The following is a 20,826-nucleotide window of genomic DNA, read 5'->3' on the forward strand; positions in this document are numbered from 1 at the left end:
GCCCTCCCGAAGCAAGTTATTAAATTTGTCGCCGATATTAGAGGAAGGCATCTTGCGATTAAGGGGACGACTTCGCCATTCTAGTTTGTCACACGAACGTCGTCATCCAATATTCCTGCCAAGCTCTCATCATTTCACAGAATTAGTAATACGTAACTCGCACTATCTAACGCTACACGGAGGTGCCCAGTTGACTTTGGAAGACACGCGTCAGTGATTTTGGATCCTGACAGGAAGGAAAAGCAGTTCGAAGGGTTATACGGAAATGCGTTCGCTGCTTCACAACGCGACCGTTCATCGAGACAATCCTCCTAGTAGAGCATTCATAGCAGCTGGGGTCGACTACACAGGCTCGATAGAGATTAAAACAGCGCGTCTACGATGCACTAGCTTTTACGAGGGATAAATCGCCATTTTCATTTGACTAGCAACAAGGGTGGTGCATTTGGAGGCAGGGACAGGTCCCAGCACGGAGCATTTTTTACTGGCTCTGGACAGGTTCACCGGGCGACGATGAATGGTTAAGCACCTTTACAGTGACAACGGTAGTGCAGACAATGTGATGAGGACGGTGTACGGTCAGCTTCAAGCGGATTACGGGAAGCTCATCGCCCCCAAGCTTGCGTCGCAGCGGACAACGTGGCACTTCAATCCTCTTCTGTCTCATAACTTTGGCGAGCCTTGGGAGTCCAATGTAAAGTCAGTTAACCACCATCTAAAGAGAGTCATTGCAGATCGACGGCTTAACTACGAAAAGTTGTCCACGGTGCTCGTAGCATAGAAGCGTGTCTCAATTCAAGGCCGCTTATCCCCCTCACAGCTGACGCCGACGATCTAAAAGTGTTCACCCTCGCGCATAACCGGAGACTCAATGCTGGCGCCGCCGGAATATCAGCCACAATCCAGGAGACGATGATACGACATTTCTAAAAGTTTTGTTTCGTGACTGGTTAGCGCAACTTCAGCAGAGGTCGAAGTGGTGTCAGGTGACTGAAAGTTTTCAGCTTAACGACCTTGTTATCATCAAGGACGATCGGTTGCCCCCGACAAAATGGTTACTTGGGCGTGTTATGGAGTTACACCCAAGGACGGACGCATTGGTCCGGGTGGTAACACTTAAAACCAAGCGGGGACAGCTGAAACGCTCCGCAACAATGCTTTGTTCTCCGCCAATTCGGGCTTAGGCGCACTCACTTGTACACCCCGATGTATAGACTGTAGCTTGCGCGCACATCTGTCTCTCATCTCTCCATATGCGATACCGAGGACACACAGCCGAGCTAGCTTATCACCACCACAGCCTGGTCTAGCATTGGCGGGCGGCATGTTCAGCTTACTGCTTGTCCCGATAGTTTGAGAGCGACCCGATCCGCTGATCGTTCGCTCATCTGGACCTGTGAAAAAAATAAGAAACAGTCTGCACGGTCGAACATCACTCAACGCTCGCCGCCGATCTAACGAATTTTGCACTTTTTTCATACACATGTACATTTGAGATCAGAATTATTATAGCGTTTTGAAGTTTTTCTTTTGTGTTTGTCTTTGCCTGGGAACCTCTCTTACAATAACCCCTTGTTGACCTAATACAAGAGGACACAACTATACTTTGTAATAATTTCTGGTAGTTTGGCTAATAGTATTTTTCTGTAAACCAACAGGCGTCTATTCAATTCCTGGGAGTAATAGATAGTTATACGTTTTTAATATATTTTCTTCGAATGAGAATGTCTTCTAATTATAGGGTGATTTTTGCTTATTTTGGTAAGATGATTTGGGCTTATTGTTTCTAGGTAAAATTGTTGGAATACCAGAGGTAGAAGCGATACAAAACTGAAGAATTTCGTATTCAATACAAAGAGGCTAGGTTAAAGGTAAAAAAAAAGATAAAGTCAGCAAAGAGAGAGTATTACAATATACAATTTAAGATTTGTGTTTCCTTTAAAAAAACCGCTGGACTAAGCTAAAAGAGTTAGGCATTGGAAAATGTAAGCAGAGTCTGAGGCGAACGTTGAAATACTAATCAAAAATTTTTAGAAATATTACCCTAAAGTAACATGCAATTCGTACCTGAATACTCAACTACAAGTTTTAGCTTTATGTGTATAAACCAAAGTGATGTCCTAGCTAGTATTCTGCATGTTAAATCCGATGCTTTAGGTCTTGATAATATGAGACCAAATTTGGTTAAGCTTTTGCTTCCCTTTTTGTTGCCCTATATTTCTCATATTTCATTGTCTTCGTTTCCGATAATATGGAAAAACGACAAAATTCGTCTGATTTCTAGGCCGAACAATGACTATTGGCCTATATCAACTTTACATTTCTTCTTAAAAGTCTTTAAAAACCGTATGTCCTCACCGATTAAACTTCAATTTAGTAATAATTCTCTACTGTCATCACAAATGTTGCTGAGGATATAAGACCAAAACTATCAAAATCCACACAGTAAGTTCTTTGATTCGGTGAATCATAATATTCTTTGTACCAAGCATAAGAACAAGTTTAACTTTTCAACTAATGCGGTCTTATCTTGGACTCAAGTTTCCTGTCTTAAGATTTTATCCAGGGGAGTGCCACAGGGATCTGTTCTAAGCTTTTTATTGTGAAAGTGGGTTGGTGTTTTTAAATATTTGTTGCCTTTGGGTGTTTGGCCAAGACATGTTAAATACTGGAAAAGCAAAGGAGCTAAGATACGAGTAGTAAAAAAATACTATAAATCCCGAATGCAGGAAAAGGGCGGAAAAGGGAAGGCAGTCATACAGCGATCGTGGCGTGGGCTCTTCTCTCGGGATCGCGGAACGGAATCGGATAAGACGTGTCATTTAGACACGGCTTAGCGGGGCTTCGAAAACCACGTGTGCTCCTCGAGCTTTTCCGCCTGTGGAGAATTGCAGCACAGGTCAGCCTTGACGCCTGACGCGACCGCTCTCGGCCTTCTGATCGCGGGTGTTCCGACAGTTGAATGTGACCAAGTTCTACGCGGTGGTTTCGCGGGTGATTTTAAGGAATATATATATATAAACAAGTCAGCTGAGGTTTGTACGACGAGATTCTCATGTGCTCAAAACGGTGTAGCGGACCCGAGTGAGGATAAATTGAATAAATGGTAAAGAATATATAATCGAACCTCTCGATCGTGTGTTTCCTTCTCGTAGTCAAGTAATAAGTCTAACCTAACCTTACCTCATTTACAATGCTGCTTTGGGTCTGAATATGGACACCCTTCCCGTTTGACACAGTGGTCGTATTCCCGCTCCTAGTAAGATATTACCGTAACACCACCGCACCAGAATGTGGACCCCCTTCGGTCCAGTAGTTTTTCCTGCCTCTTCCAGAGTTTTGGGACTTGCGCTTGGACACCCATCCCGCCTTATCCGCAATCCTAGTTTTCCTGCCTCTTCCGTAGTTTTTGTGATTTGCGCGTCTACACCCTTCCGGCCTTATCCGCAATCCTAGTTTTCCGGCCTCTTCCGTAGCTTTGGGATTTGCGCGTGGACACCCTTTCCGCCTTATTCTAAATCCTAGTTTTCACGCCACCTCCGTAGTTTTTGGGATTTGCGCGCGGACACCCTTCCCGCCTTATCCGAAATCCTAGCTCCTTCGCCTCCTCCGTTGTTCTGGGGCTCGTGCGCGGCCCCGCCCTCGTACTACCTGACGACCGCAAAGTATCCTCCCGGCTTGGCCTCGCCCGAAGGACCAGCCCGGTGGATTTTTCGCCTCTGACGCGAAGTACAAGACTCTAACCCAGGAATTGGACTCTGCATAACCAACGTCATCTGCTTTCTCCTCGATGCAATAAAGGACCTCTGGTGAAGGCTCCCCTAGAAGATACTCATTCCCCTGTGAAGTAGAACCCTCTAGTCTCGGTGATTTACAAATTTTCTTGTAAAGGACTCTTGGATCCGACTGAGATCTGTACCCCAGCCGAGAAAGCATCCTTACAATTGGCGCGCGAACAGGGACGCCAAGACTAGCTAGGGATTTATCCAAGTGGCCTAAAGACCCACTGTGAAAAGGGAAGAGTCGCCCGTAGAGTCGAGACGCAACGACTGCCCCACCCAGCGTCAGGAAGAAATATGAGGATTTAAGAAGGAAGTCCGCCTAGGAAAATAAGACGATGGGTATTCCTAAGGAATCAGACGGTAAGTACGAAGAAGCCGATTTGATCAAACACCCTGGTGTAAGAGTTTGCTGGATGTATGCTCGCCGAAAAGACGAACTCAACTCACTCGCCGTTGAGTTTGGCATTAAAGCAGATGGTACCGACGAGGAGGCCAGGAAGGCGTTCGCTAACCTAGTCAGCGCAGGATCCTTCCCACAACGGGTGTGGAACCGACTAGCTCAGTTGCAGGAACAGTATAGCAGTCCCTGCAGGGACGGACGACGAGATGGGACAATTTGCGGAGTCCCTCCAAATCCCCGTCGGCTCTGACGCTGCGCCGGTCGAGGTTCCAACACGTCATCGAGGGATACATCCAGGAACGACACACGGCGTCTGGGTGCCGCCAGTAGATGTTCGCTCAGAACAAGAATGTTCGGAGTAATACGACTCCCACTCAGCATTTGCTCCCCAGAAGATGCATAAGTGGAACCTGCGGTTCGACGGTAGCTCAGATCCGTTGACTCTCATCGCCCCACGAGAGGAGAAGATGACGATATATAGGATAAATCCGGAAGAGATCCCCCGGGCTATGTCCGAAGTCTTCGAGGGTGGTTCCGTACTAGCCATCTACAGTCCGCCTCTTGGGAAACTTTCCAGAGGGAATTTCTTGATTTCTTCCTACCCCCTCGATATTTCGAAAGATTAGATGATGAGATTCGGACTCACGTGCAGAGGAAAAAAGAGCCTTTCAAAACATACCTGATCGAGCTTAGAACGAAGATGCAACACGCTGGGTACCGAGAGGAGGAAGAGTTATACCGAGCATACGAAAACATGGCTCCAAAGTATCGGCTGTATATCAAGCGCAGCGAGTTTGCGACTTTGAAGCAGCTGACCCACAGTACGAGAGTGTCAAGCAACTCGAGTCGATTCGATGTGGAATCCCAGGGGTGAAAACCACGAGGCAAGCAGGACACGTGACTCACTGGATGATCGGGCAAGGAACCTCCCGAGTAGACGCGCAGCGGGCCTGCGACCACTGCGGTAAGAACGGACACTTCCGTCGAGACTGTCCAAACCTACGCCGCGACTTCTGTTGGGATTGTGGCCGAGTAGGAGTGTTAACCATAGAGTGCTGCCGGCGGACGTCTCCGCCGAAACCCGAGCGCGACGGAGACAAGCGAAGCATAGGCCCGACCCCAGCAAACCCCCCGTTAAGGGTACACGGTGGGCTCATCACGGCAGCGATAGAAGTCGAAGGGGGATGGGTGGACGCCACCGTTGATACCGGGGCATCGAGGAGTTTCGTCAGTGAAAGTTTTTCAAACCTAGTCGCCCGCGCCGGTGAGGTTCGGGCTGTGGTCACTAGAATAGCCTTGGCCGATCGGTCATGTCTGGACGAGACGAAATTGTGGCGAACTCCGGTCACGTTGGCGGGAACCACAGCACTCTTACCCATGCTGGTGATGCCCACCATGTTGGATCGAGTGATACTTGGGATGGACTTCCTCAGAACGGCAAAAACGCGCGTGCGATGTGGGCAAGCCACCCTTAACTTACAGCCTGAGCCCCAAGCAGTAGGAGATCCTTTGTTACTCCCAGTACTCATACTACCGAGGAATGATCGAGGAGAAGGGGTACGCCCCGTTGAGTTTAAGGTCCAATTGGGGACTGCCAGTCAAGGAGGAGCAGAGGTTCTCAGCCCGACGGCTACGCGGGCCACGGCCACTACAAACGACACTCATACCCGTAAGGACGGATGCGAAAGAGGACGACGAAGATCGACAAATTGTACCTTTGAGCCTGGGGCAACAAGGCTTCATCGACCGAGAGTAAGCTTTGTTCGAGAGTCTCCAGGGGGTATCGCATGTTGCCGAACACCGTATCGTCATGCGCGACGACAAACCATTGAAGCAAAGGTATTATCCCAGGAACCCCGCGATGCAACATGTCATCGATACCCAAGTAGATGAACTGCTCCGCGCAGGAGCCATCGAGCCTTCCAGGAGCCCACACAGCGCACCAATCGTTTTGGTGAAGAAAAAGGCTGGCGATTTGCGCATGTGCGTCGACTACTGACAGTCGAACGCACACTCGGTGCCCGACGCCTACCCGGTCTCGAGGATCAATCACATCCTGGAGAAGTCACCGGGCGGAGATGGTGCCGGTCGCCTTCGCTTATTTAGATAACATTATTATCATTAGCGCTGCGGAGGAACAACACTTCGTTAACCTCGCCGAAGAGTTCCGCAGATTGCGGGCGGCACATTTGAGGATAAGTCCAACGAAGTGTACTTTCTTCAAGCAAAAACTGGTTTACCTCGGTCATGTGATCAGTGGCGAAGGGATTCAGACTGACCCCGACTGACCTGAAGGAACTCCGCCAATGGATCGGGATGGCATCATGGTATCGGAGGCCATCTTACAACCAGTGACCGCCCTACTGAAGAAAGGTCGGAAGTGGACCTGGGGACCGGAACAGCAAACCGCCTTGGAAGAGATTAGAAGATGCCTGACCACCGCCCCCGTGTTGGGTTGAAGAAGTTTGTTTTGCAGACTGACGCGAGTGACGTCGGTTTGGGTCGTCGCATAGTGGAGTGGATCGGTAAGATGAAGAAGAAGGTACTCGACGAGCCTGAGAAGTTCACCGACTATACACTAGAGAACGACCAGCTATACATGAACATGGGTTACCGAGCTGACGACGAGGACTACTCTGTGTCATGATTCCCCGACCGCAGGACACTTGGGGGTCCGAAAGACGATTAACCGCCTGTCACAAAGATATTTCTGGCCCGGCATGTACCGCGACGCAAAACACCATGTTCGGCACTGCGAGTCTTGTCAGAAATTTAAGACCGTTCAGACCAAATCAGCAGGGAAAATGCTAACCCGCGTCGTAAGGGAACCCTTTGACATTCTTTGTGCCGACGTCGTGGGCCCACTGCCCCGTTCGAAACAGGGAAACTCTATGCTTCTTGTTTTCCACGACGTGTTCTCCAAATGGGTGGAGTTGATCCCACTCCGGAAAGCCACCACCGCTGTAGTACAGAAAGCGTTTCGGGAACGCATACTCGGCGCAAATACGACGGACCCTATACCGTCGCAAAGTTTACGTCTCCAAACTTGGTACGCCTGCGGCGTCCGGGAGACCGACGGCGACGGATCGCCAATATATCGCAGCTTAAACCCTACTATGCGGTGGACACCTCCGACACGATCGACGACAGCATCGCCGGGGCGAGTAACCCAGCACGGTAAGCGCACGGAACCGCGGCATAATTTTAAGATCAATGTTTGTAATAAGTTAAGATTAACGGGTCCTTTGTTAGCTACACCGTTAGGTATGGAGTTCAAAAGGTAGGGTCATACCAATAAGTCTAGACTAATATTCTAGATGGACGAGGTAATCATGGTACCCGACGACTCCAACGACACCGAGGCCTTCTACCCGGGGGCAAACTACGGGGACGGCCGTGAAGAAGAAGAGGAGGTGGAGTTCCCCACCTCCGAAGGTGAAGCCGAGGGTAGCTCAACGGGAATGGACGGCGATGATTCCCAGGATCCCGGCGACCCACACTTTGCTGGACTTCGCGGAAGTCTGTGGAGTCCCCGACCCGGGGAGTCGCGGCGATGCTACCAGCTGACGTCACCCCCACCAGCCTTGTACCGCCTCGACTCCGACCGATTCAGTCGACCCCCACGCTATGGATACAGCTCACCGCACGGTCATCCCCAAGGACGACGGCCAGGGGAGCCATGCTACGCCGAGTCGCGACAATCCGAATCGGAGGAGGAATGTCCGTGGACCAGGCGCGATCCTCGGGCTGGCCATCCGAGGTATTCACGACCCGGACAACCACGATTTCCGGACGTAGAACATTTCTATCACCATACGACGGAGGACAAGGTGTGCAGACACGTCGCCGGACACGTGTCGCTTATGCGCATCGACGTCCGCTCGGTGCTCATAAAGGTACCTGGGCTACCCGCACAAGGGCCATATGCGGACAAACCTCCATCCCCACCCCCATACCCGGCACTGGATGCCGCCAAAGGATGTAATCTCGAGGCCGATCGTTCGCCGTACGACGTAGCAGCCCAATCAGAGGGGGAAGCTACTAAGGGATCCGAAGGTCTATCAACTCCTCCCCGACGAGTTTCGTCGGCCCCAGCTACGCTTTCTCAAGGGGTCCAGACGTCCCCAACAAGAGAGGACCATCCGCAAGAGGTGTCCGATCAGGGAACCCAAACCTCGCCGCCCAACCGGCAGGGCTTACGCTGCTTGACCCAGACGCCCGAGATGCGGGTGCCTTACGACGAGGGGCCTCCCAGTCCGAGACGTGACGTCGGAGTCTCAACACCGATCGTTCAGTGTTCCTAGTATCTGGCCGGCTTCAAGTTCGTCACGGACATCGAGGACGATGAAGAAGAAAGGCCTCTGTTTCGTCGTTCCTTCGTGGCGTCGCCTCAGCAGGACCTGACGGCCGAGACGAAGCCCTCCAGAGTCTACGTTGAACGCCCGGGGAGCGGGAGGAACCTTTGGTCCACGACGCGAGAAGATGGAATCCCCAACGAGCCCCCAGTTGCGCCCACCCTGACGAATCACTCACTGAACGGGAGAGTCAGGTGCTAGAGCAAGCCCTCACGGATCTGTCGGGAGTTAGGTTCCCCGAGCCTACCGTTGACACGGTCCTCAGGCACGCGCAGCCGGCGACCGAAGCGAGCCCATCACCCATTTCTGCGATGGAGGTAGACCAGTCGGCAGACACGGAGGACGACTTATGCCCACTACCAGAAGGTTGGATCGGGGGCAACAACTTACGTTGCCTACCCCGACGCGTCATAAGGCAGATAGAATTGAAGGCGACTACCCGTATCGGTCGTGGACGTCGAATAGCCGTAGGAACAGGCGCTTACAAGTTCATCGTCACCATCAAGGACGACGGGCGCCTCTACATTGCGCCGCGGGAAGAAAGGTGGGGGGGGGGGGGGGTGTGTGTGTGTGTGTGTGTGTGTGTGTGTGTGTGTGTGACGAAAACGCCAAGAAGGCGCGTGCGCCGCAATCATTATTACTTTCCTTATAATAGCTTTAAGAGAAATTCCGTGAATTACAATAAATATTAAGTCAAATTAAGAATAAATAAGTTATATCTAAGTTCAGAACCCGGGGTGGCAGCTAAAATATCAGTAGTAGGAAAATATTATAAGTCCCGAATGCAGGAAAAGGGCGGAAAGAGGAAGGCGGTCACAGAGCGATCGTGGCGTGGGATCTTCTCTCGGGATTGCGGAACGGGTAAGACGTGGGATTGGACACGGCTTAGCGAGGCTTCGAAAACCACGTGTGCTCCTCGAGCTTTTCCGCCGGTGGAAATTCGCAGCACAGGTCAGCCCTGACGCCTGACGCGACCGCTCTCGGCCTTCTGGTCGCTCGTGTTCCGACAGTTGAAGGTGACCAAGTTCCACGCGGTGGGTGATTTTAAGGTATATATATATATATATAGTGACGTGTCTGCACTGCGATTTCTTAACGGCCACCAGTTCAAAGAGCGAAACCGTTCACAGACAAACAGAATCGCCAATTTCGGCCTTGATTAAAAACGATTCAGATGCTTGACATCCCGCAATGCAAACAAACAAAGAAAATTGATAAAGTCCGAACGTCAACAATGACGTAATTCTATAAACGTAAAAATCCAATAAGATCTCAAGATCTAATAAGACCGAATTATGTAAGCATAAACAAAGAAGTGGCGATCGCATCATCCACTTGCGAATGCGTCACCTAATGCACTAACAGAAAATTCTAAAACGCAAACCGAGGTTTCATTCTAACCAATTCTGTTACATACAATTAGTCTTTTTCCGACGTTCTAATAAAGAATAACCAACAAATATAAAAACTTTTCTGAATTTTTATTCGGGCGAAGAACAACTCATGTAAATGGCGCAGTCGGTAGGATCTCTTTAAAAAAAATATCCTTGCGAAAAAACAAAGTCGGGAGCTTACTGATCAATTAAACGGATATTTCTAAACTACTAGGATGCCCACAAGTAAGCAATTTAATCGACTAGCTTGGAAGTGCAACTAAGAGATCCTTAAAAAAACCTAAGTGTAAATTAAAGGCACTGAACAAATATTGTAATAAATTAAACTTCAATCGACTACTGAGAAAATCCAATTCGGTCAGTAATAAAGTTGAGTGGAATTTAACTAAACACAATAAAATTGACCAACAACCACCAGCTCAAGGGCAACCACAAATTGGTGTGGCACCCAACCCATTGACGGACCAAAACTTAAATCAGCTTTTGTCCCAGATCCGGAATATTCCAACGTTTGAAGCAGATCCATCTACCCTAGGAACCTTTGTCAGAGGAGTTAACTACCTTTTGCGTCTGTATCCTACAACCAATGATCAACAGACAAGCGTTATATTTGGAGCAATTGAACTTCAAATCACCGGTGATGCTCAGAGGATTATGCAAGTTCTACAAGTCAACAACTGGCCAGCTCTTAGAGAAGCCCTAATCGAGGAGTACAAAACCCTGTGGGGGAACTATTAAGGCGATTATACAAAACTAATTTTCAAGGTAACCTAAGAACATTTTGTAATGAGATCGAGCTTAAACAGTTAGTTATAAGCAACAAATTAGAACTTGATGGAAACCCAAATGAATTAATATTGTACACAGAAGCAATGTTTAGGACTACAAAAAACCTAATACAACGAAAATTACCTGACAGAATTTTTATGACATTAGCAAGAAGCGATATTTCAACAGTACTTAAACTGAAACAAGCGGCTCAGCAAGAAGGACTATACGAAGAAAATGAAAATCTAAAACATTATAACATCAATGTAAATAAAATTCAAAAGCAACAACAAACAATTTATACACGTAACCCCTACCCTTACACTAATTTACACAACACCCAACCAGCTCTTTCAATTCAACCACACCCCAATCAACCCCAAAGAATGGTTCCACAAAATTATAGGTTCCAATCGAATAACAGAAATAATACTTTTGACCAAAATAGGGGAAGTTACCAAGAGTTTCGAAGAAATTTAATTTAGGGACAGCAAAATAATACAATGAATCAAAGCCAACAGCCAAGTGGACTATCGGGCTCAGTACCCAACCAATCACAAGTGAGAGTCAGGGAAAGTAACAGTGGACAATCAAGAACGCAAGTAGACGAAAATTATCAACAAAATAAAGAGTACAAAGAAGTAGATGTTTATGATGAAAATGAAAATTTTCCAATGCAAGCCTCGGACCAATTACATACATAGAAATAACTATAAATAATCATAATTATAGTTGCCTCGTCGATACCGGTTCATCAATTAACTTAATGAAAAAGAATTTTCTTAAGGGGAGCATACATAAAGATCCGACCATTATACGCACTATGACAGGTCATTATGAACTAAATGAATTTGTAGAAGTTGCACCTAATAATATATTATATTCACGACTTTTCTTCCAATAATGATATACTACTAGAATGAAAGTTACTAGAGGCAAACCAGGCAACCATTGATTATTTAAAAAATCGCACTACTATTAGTGCGCGCATTTTTTTACACAAAAACATAAGTTTGAAAAACCCAACACAAATAAATGATTTTAAGGCACTGCTAAAATCTAAAAACTATTCTGATGAAATAAATTATGCTGTTCAAAATGAACTAGCAGAGGAAAAAAATTATCGTTTAGAACACTAAAATTAAGAAGAAAAAGTTAAATTATTAAAATTAATTAACCAATATAAATGCATTCAATATCGTGATGGTGAAAACTTGACCTTTACGAATGTTGTTAAGCATGAAATAAAAACTCATCATGAAAATGCAATTTATAAAAAACCGTATGGGTATCCTTTTTCATTTGAAAAAGAAGTTGAGTCTCAAATACAGGATATGTTAAAGCAAGGAATAATTAGGCACATCCAATCACCTTATTGCAGTCCATTGGGGATAGTACCAAAATAGAAAGATTCTTCAGATAAACAAAAATTTAGACTTGTAGTAGACTATAGGGGCTTAAATGAGATCACTATTAATGATAAATGTCCCATTCCCAATATGAACGAAATACTAGGCAAGCTAGGACGGTGTCAATACTTTACCACCATTGATTTGGCTAAAGGTTTCCACCAGATCGAAATGGAAAACAGCGTTTTCCACAAAGTACGGACTCTACGATTTCACACGAATGCCATTTGGATTAAAATATGCACCTGCAACTTTTCACCGATGCATGAGCAATGTCCTTCGTGAATTAATAAACAAGCATTGCCTTGTATACTTGGACGATATAATTGTTTTCTCTACGTCTCTCGACGAACACCTTACTTCACTAAAAATCGTTTTTGAAGAACTTAAAAACGATAATCTAAAATTACAACTAGACAAATGTGAATTTTTGAAAAAAGAAACAGCATTTTTGGGACACATAGTTGGACCAAACGCTGTAATGCCAAATTCCCAAAACTCAAAAAGAAATAAAATCATTTCTTGGTCTTTGCGGTTATTACAGAAAATTCATTCCAAACTTCGCAGACATTTCAAAGCCTTTAACTAAATGTTTAAAAGCTGGTTCGAAAGTGACATTCAAAGATTATTCATTTATTGCAGCATGCAATAAATTAAAACAGCTTATCATTAACGATCCCATACTGATTTGTCCAGATTTTGAAAAAAAAATTTCAATTAACTACTGATGCCAGCAATTTTGCATTATGAGGAGTTCTTTCTCAGGATTACAAACCAATCAGTTACATTAGTAGGACTCTAAATGCACATGAAGAAAACTATAGTACAATTGAAAAAGAATTATTAGCTATAGTATGGGCGACAAAAACCTTAAGACCCTATTTATTCGGAAGAAGATTTGAGATATTAAGTGATCATACGCCGTTAGTTTGGCTAAACAATATCAAAGAACCTAATATGAAACTGCAAAGATGGAAGATAAGGTTAGGAGAATATGACTTCGATATAAAATATTTAGAAGGAATGCAAAATCACGTAGCCGATGCATTGTCAAGAATCAAAATTAACGAAGTATACTATGGCAGTAACAAAGCAACAGCACATAGCGCTGAAGAAGATAATATAAACTTAATAACAATTACTGAAAAACCAATCAATCATTTCGCAAGACAGGTAGAAATGATTCGAAGCAATACAGAAGGTGAAGAAAGTGAAAATTATTTTAAGAAAGTCAAGATTAAAATAATTTTTAATGAATTAAACATCGAAAAAGCTAAGCAAATATTAATAAAACACTTTTGTACCAAGTCAAGTGCACTTTTCATCGAACACGACTCTGATTTTGAAATCATTCAAGAAGGTTGTAAACAGGTTATGAACACTACTACAAAAATTGTAAGAGCAGTAATTAAATTACAGGACAAAAACTTACGCTGAATTTAAAGAAATTATTGTTAGCAACCACGAAAAACTATTGCACCCAGGAGTTGAAAAGTTGGTAAGGCTTTTCAAAGAAACCTATTATTATCCCGACTACCAGAATTTAATTCAGAATTTAATTAATGAGTGTAATGTTTGTAACCAAGCAAAAACTGAACATAGGAAAACATCGATTTTATTAAAAACAACTCCAGAAACAGAATTTTGTAGGGAAAGTTACGTCGTAGATATTTACACGATCAAAATATCAAAATTACCTAACTTGTATTGATTTATACTCAAAATTTGGAAGCGCGATTGAATTAAACGGAAAGGACTGGATGGAAGTATAAAGAGGACTTTTTCGAATATTCAATTCAATGGGAAAACCGAGAACCTTGAAAACAGATAGGGATAGTGCTTTTATGAGTATAGCGCTTAAAATTTGGCTGGACACAGAAAACGTAAATATTCAGATAACAACAAGTAAAAATGGAGTATCAGATGTAGAAAGATTACATAAAACAATTAACGAAAAAATACGTGGGATCGAGACCGGCGACAATCCGGAAAAAAAACTTATGAAAATGGAAGTAATACTGTATACTTACAATCATAAAATAAAACACAATGCAACAGGTAGAACCCCAGCTAATATTTTTATTTATGCAGGTACCCCTGCATATAATAGCCAAATTATAAAAGAAGCTAAAATAGAACAACTTAATAAATAAAAAACGACAACATTTTGAGGTAAATACCAAATTTAGAAAGGCTCCCATAATTCACGGGAAATTACACAATCCTTATAAAAAGACAGGAAATATAGAACAAATAGATAATGATCATTTTGAGGAAACTAACAGAGGTCGAAAAATTAAACATTACAAAACAAACTTCCAGAGACAAAAGAAAGTTAATAAAAGTAAATATTGGCATGAGGACCCAGATCAAGACCCAGCGCTTTGACTTTCATCTTTCTGACATCAACGTTAATAATAATGATGCCAATGGGTAACAACCATTTTATAGAAATTCACCCCATTAAAATCATACAATGGCTATTTGTTATTTATGACCGACACAATCAACATCCCAGATAGTTTAGAATACCATTGCCTCACAATTAATATTACAAAAACGGAAGAAACTTACAAAAACTTGCTATCACAAGCGTTTGGCTTTAAGGAAATAATGCAGATTAAATATTTAACGGAAAAAATACAAAGAGAAATGAATGGGTTAAAAATTGTTAGGAGAAACAAAAGAGGATTAGCTAATTTTGTAGGAACAGCTTACAAATATCTTTTTGGAACATTAGATAATAATGATAAAGAAGAATTGGAAGAAAAAATCAATGTAATAGCTCAAAACAGTGTACAGATAAACGAACTAAATTATATAATCGATACAGTTAACAAAGGCATCGATACAACGAAAACGAAAAAATTCTTGAATTATTGGTTTTTAATTTAGAACACTTCGCAGAGTACATTGAAGACCAGCAAGATTAGGTATATTCAATCCAAAGTTATTAAAACACGACTATTTGACAAACATTAATTCTGAGATACTTCTGAACATAAAAACCTCAACTTAACTTAGGTCAGAATCAAACGAACTTTTAATTATATCCCACATACCCAGAGAAATAAAGAAACTTCCCGTATACGAAACAAGATAACACCCAAAAAATATTACGTATACAGAAATAGTTTGTATAACAAAGAAACAAAAAAAAACTGTTACCAACACTTGTTTTTTTAGTCTTGTTAATCAAACAGATACTAGTTGCAAATTAATTATGTCGAACCAAATATGATAGTTACATGGAATTTGTCAAAAACTATACTGAATCAAAATTGTATTGAAAATGAAATTGTAATTGAAGTAAACGATATGATCAAAATACACAATTTCTCAATTGCAATTAACGATATATCCATAAGCAATTATAGTTCTGACTACACACAAAGCATATACACAAGAAATAATGTCACCAAATTAGACCCAATATCATACATACAAGCCAAAGAAATATTTTTTAAACAAAATATAGGAAGCCAGATTTAAAAAACAATTGTAATTGTAACACTGGGTCTTTTAATATTAAGTACCTACTTTATAAGTTTAAAGAAATGCCTAAAATATATATATATATTTATTAAATACAATAACACAAAAGGTGACGACGCAACAATAGAAACACAGGAGTTACAGAACTCACAAGAGTTACAAGAAATCCCAAAACTATACCCCAAAATCACATAAATCACAATATGATTTTGTCTAAGTGATGGGGGAGTGACGTGTCTGCACTGCGATTTCTTAACGGCCACCAGTTCAAAGAACGAAACCGTTCAAAAACAAACAGAATCGCAAATTTCGGCCATGATTAAAAACGATACAGAAGCTTGAGATCCCGCAATGCAAACAAACAAAGAAAATTGATTAAGTCCGAACGTCAACAATGACAGTAGTAGGGAAACGCAGATTCTGGGACAATTAGCATATTAATGGCCACGTGCTGTGCACGTGTGAAAGGTCGCACACCCAAAGTATTCAAAGATGGTTATCTTAGAGGAACATGTCCGATCATGTTGGGGAATAATGTTTCCTATGATTGTAAAACTAATTTAGAAATGAAAACAACACCAATAAAATAAATCTCACAAGTTAATGATTCTCAGATGTGGAATATTTTCAAATACACATTTTTGTTTCCGCCCCAGGACGTTTAACTGGTAAATTGTCTAAGATTCTCTCCTTTCCACAAATGGGTCATAAAAGTTTCATAAAAAGAATTCAAGCAAGAGCTAGTTGAACATGCGCACCTGTCAATTACCTGACCGCAATAAAAGGGACACATGCACAGCCCAGAAGGCGCACGCTCATTGACAAGATCATGGGCCTCACGCCAACGTTCCCATAATAGGGGTTGAAATCACGACCGCGCAACCACTCGCAAGTAGCCGACATATCTCAGTCAAGGAAATATTTTCCATTCTCCGTACCTGTCATTTTAACTCGAAATGTATTTTGTAGCATAATAATACATTTATTCATTTATTTTGGTATTGCGAACAATTTTATTATATATAGAAATAAATTTTCTGCTTTGATTCCGGCGATTTGCATAGAAGAAGCAGGCGCACGTTTCCGACGTCATTTCTGGATTACAAAATATAAAGTGTTCACCATACTTCGTAGTTTTGAGATCATGTCCACCTCGATTCATGAACATAGTTTTTGTGTTTAGAAGGTATTGAAAATGCTGACCAATTATCTCTCCTTTAAATTGTTCAATAAATTGGTAAATTTCCTCATAAAATTTCATTTTGTTAATTTTATTTTCTTGTAGGTCTTTACACATCTAGTCTCAACTTTAAAATGATGTATAACATTTTATTGTTTTGGAGCTACTTTTAAAAAATGTCAAAATAATGTATGCATTGTTTAGAGCACAAACCCCGTCCTTAAGGTGTGTTTCACAATAGGGAAACCGGTTTCCTTTAAACCTGTTTAATGACGGACAGTTAATTTCCTCGATATTAGTGGGCTGACGACTCCCAAAAAACTTCTGTAGAAATCGTTTCTTTTCCACACCTTTACAAATAATTTGTTTTCCGCTTGTAATTGTCCTTTGATACTTTCGAGTTTGTGGAAAACTGTTCTCTCCATCGATCCAAAAAATGTTGTGATGTGTATTGGTTAAACAAATGGCAGTCTTTCGAGATTTTGTATTTAGCAAAGTATTTATGGTAGTTCTATTAAAAAACTATTATTCAAGTTTGGATCTTTTTCGAATACAATTCCAATTTCCTTTAGAATAAAATTATTACTATTATCAAAGAAACCTTGAACATCAATCGAAACGGTATCTTTTAACAATTTTCTAATGTTAAACAACTCGTTGTACTAGTCCGTTTAATGGATTATATTCAACTGAGCGGTCATGTATGAGGAGACAGTAAGCTTGGGTATTTTCATGACTTGGTGTCTTTAGTTTTATTGAAATTCTCACACCAATAGGACCAGTTTTCACTGATTCGTCAAAAATGGTTGTGATTCACGATTATAGTAACTAGATTGAAATCTTGTACACATTTCATATAGGGGACCATTCAGAATTCGAATGAACTTTCAAGTTTGATAAATTATTCGTGATAAGTTCTCCATTTAGTGTAAATCCAATTATTACAAATATTGGGTTTTTTCGCGGTTAGCCGACAATTTCACATTCCAGCTGTGTTAACTCCCATACTTCAATTTAGGGTTAACATATGAATCCCAACTCCGGAATGCGATTGGTAGGTTTACACCACTTTTAATAATATCGTACATCTTAATTTTTCCAAAATCGCTCGGTGTTACATGGGGAATTTTCCAGGTTACATTCGTCATTTCCAGCTGAAAAGTTTGTTCATTTCTGTTTTGTTCAAACACATCGCCAAGATTCTTAGTTAGCATCAACACTAGTTCGTGTTTACAATTTAACAAAACTTTTTTATAATCCTCAGCAAATCCCAATAAATTTTTTAATGGTACAGAAGAGTTCAGGTGGGGTCCCGTAGAAATTTCGTCCCCACTGCTCCATCCGGAATTTAATAGATTTTGACTTTGAAGATTATCCAAAGATATATCATTTTTTTGGCTTGTAGTCATACCGACAAATCGTGTTTTATCAATCTCAGATCTATTTCTTTCGTACTTAATTTCATCCAAAAAGTAAGCCATACAAATATTTTAAAAAAAAGTGGTAACATTATCAGTTGTAGGTCCATTCGGTGAATCTTTTCTAATAATTCCTTGAAAATTAAGGTAACATTCGTGAGGAAGCACGTACAAGTCTTGATTTTGAATAGTAATTCCAATTTTATCGTTTGGTTTAAATGTTTGATTATACGATAAATAAGTATGAAACTCTTTTTTCGAAATACTCTCATCTGAGTAAACCTTTTCTCGAATATTTAAAATTTCGTTCATTGTTTTCCTTTCCACCTTTTATATTATACTCGAAGCTTCAAGCCTAACGATTTTAAAAAAAGTTTATTTTTCAAAGTAAGTGAGCTTCTTTTTACTGTTGATCCTCTTTCTATAGCTTTACAATTAGTAATGCTTGGCTGAGGACCTAAGCTACGTTTTTTATTTTAAGTAATCATTCTATTAACCGAATGTGCATGCGAATCGAAACGTTTTCACCACGCAAATTCACCAAATAACCGTTTTGATCAACTATCCGTATAGATAGTGTGCTTATTTCGTCACAGTTGATTGGTAAATAAATTAGGTTATGTGGTGTCACTGTCATTTTATACCCAGGCGGAACATTAATGCCAAACTCATGTAATGTATGATTCGGTGTATTATCTACATATGAACCGCTGATTGTATTATATTCCAAACAAATTGTATTAATTCTTAATATGTTCACGGTCTGATCTGATCGATAGGTTTTTGTAGAATGTGGTTCTAGTACTTTTTGATGGAAACCAAACAGTTGTCCAACCGATCTTTCCTTATTAAAGTAAACTGACTCTCGCATGGTAGTTATTTCAACTTGAAGTTTTTGTAAATGAAATCGGTGATATCATTCAATTCATATGACCCAGTTGGAATTGTAATAACCTCGTCACCGATGTGGAAGAGGTTATTTTTTCATCAATATTTGGAATCGAATAATACATATTAAAATCGATAAGTGCGCACTCATATCGACCATTCAATTCGATAGGTGGAAAAAAGTTTGTATTTATAATGGAACTATTTTTTAATTCAAGGATAATGAAAGTGATCTAGACATATTGAAATCTCTTGATAAACTGTGGGATTGTAAGTATCTAACCAAGCTTTATATTGAAATTACTCCTTAAATCATAATAAATTGCTCAAATCCTTTTCTGTATCTTCCGTTATCCCTTTCGTTATCCTATACATATAGGAATCATAATTCATATCAGTGTTAACATGGTCCCGATATATATGCCGTGTTCGTACCCAAAGGTACTCAACATGACCACACCCAACAAATCAAGCAGTAGCCAAGTTGGGAACAGTACCAGGCGCTCAGTAGCACCCACTGCATATGAGAATTGCTGATCAGCATATTATATGTCTCACTAACTCACCGTCTCACCGACTCAACGGCACACTGACCGGCCAATGCAGTCAGCACATTTTGCAGTGTCTGCCGAGCCAACTACACAAACTGCTACCATAATCAAAACTCCCTGACCTACCTACCTACTTTAGAATATAGCTCATTCACTAATCATTACACTAAACTTCCGTGTTCCAAGTAGTATATAAACATGTACCAAATGAAGAATAAATCAGTTATCAACGCATCTCATAACTCCGCGGTTCTACTTCCTACATCTGGGAATAGGGCTCGTAATACACAATCTCAACTAGCAGCTAACCACGTTAGCTCACCCTCAGCGCAGCTCCAGCATCGCCTGTGGTCCGGCATCGCAGTAACCATCGTTACCATTGCCGCGACGCGATCGTCCTGCCATCATAGCGTCCCCGGGCCAGCGACAAGTGCTCATTACCCCCTTGTCCCGCGGTGTGACCCGGAAGTGTCTACTTCGGTTAGGCACAAACATTGGTGACCCCGACGTGATCCTTTTACAACAAAGGATCACACTCAAGCAAACCCCTTCCCACTAAAGGACTCACAGCTTTATCCAGCTTCACAGGATACGCTTCTTCTTCCAGCGTCACAGGAACTTCAGCTTCATCCAGTTTCACAGGAAACGCTTCTTCTTCCAGCGTCACAGGAACTTCAGCTTAATCCAGCTTCACAGGATACGCTTCTTCTTCCAGCGTCAGAGGAACTTCAGCTTCATCCAGCTTCACAGGATACGCTTCTTCTTCCAGCGTCACAGGAACTTCAGCTTAATCCAGCTTCACAGGATTCGCTTCCTCTTCCAGCGTCACAGGAACTTCAGCATAATCCAGCTTCACAGGATTCGTTTCTTCTTTTAGCGTCACAGGAACTTCAGCTTCATCCAGCTTCACAGGATACGCTTCTTCTTCCAGCGTCACGGGAACTTCAGCTTCATCCAGCTTCACAGGATACTCAGCTTCATCCAGCTTCACAAGATTCTTTGTTTCCAAGACATACAATATGTCTACTTCATTCATTGAGGAAACAAGTCACACAAGAATCGATTTACACAATCGATTACTAGACACCCAAAACGAGCTGCAAGGGAAAATCCAACAGCTCATTAAGAACTATGGCAAGGATTCTGCCGACCGACGCCACCGAGACGGCTATTATTCCGGTAAGCT

This window comes from Drosophila suzukii, assembly GCF_043229965.1.
Source record: "Drosophila suzukii chromosome 2 unlocalized genomic scaffold, CBGP_Dsuzu_IsoJpt1.0 scf_2c, whole genome shotgun sequence".
Classification (NCBI taxonomy): Eukaryota; Metazoa; Arthropoda; class Insecta; order Diptera; family Drosophilidae; genus Drosophila; species Drosophila suzukii.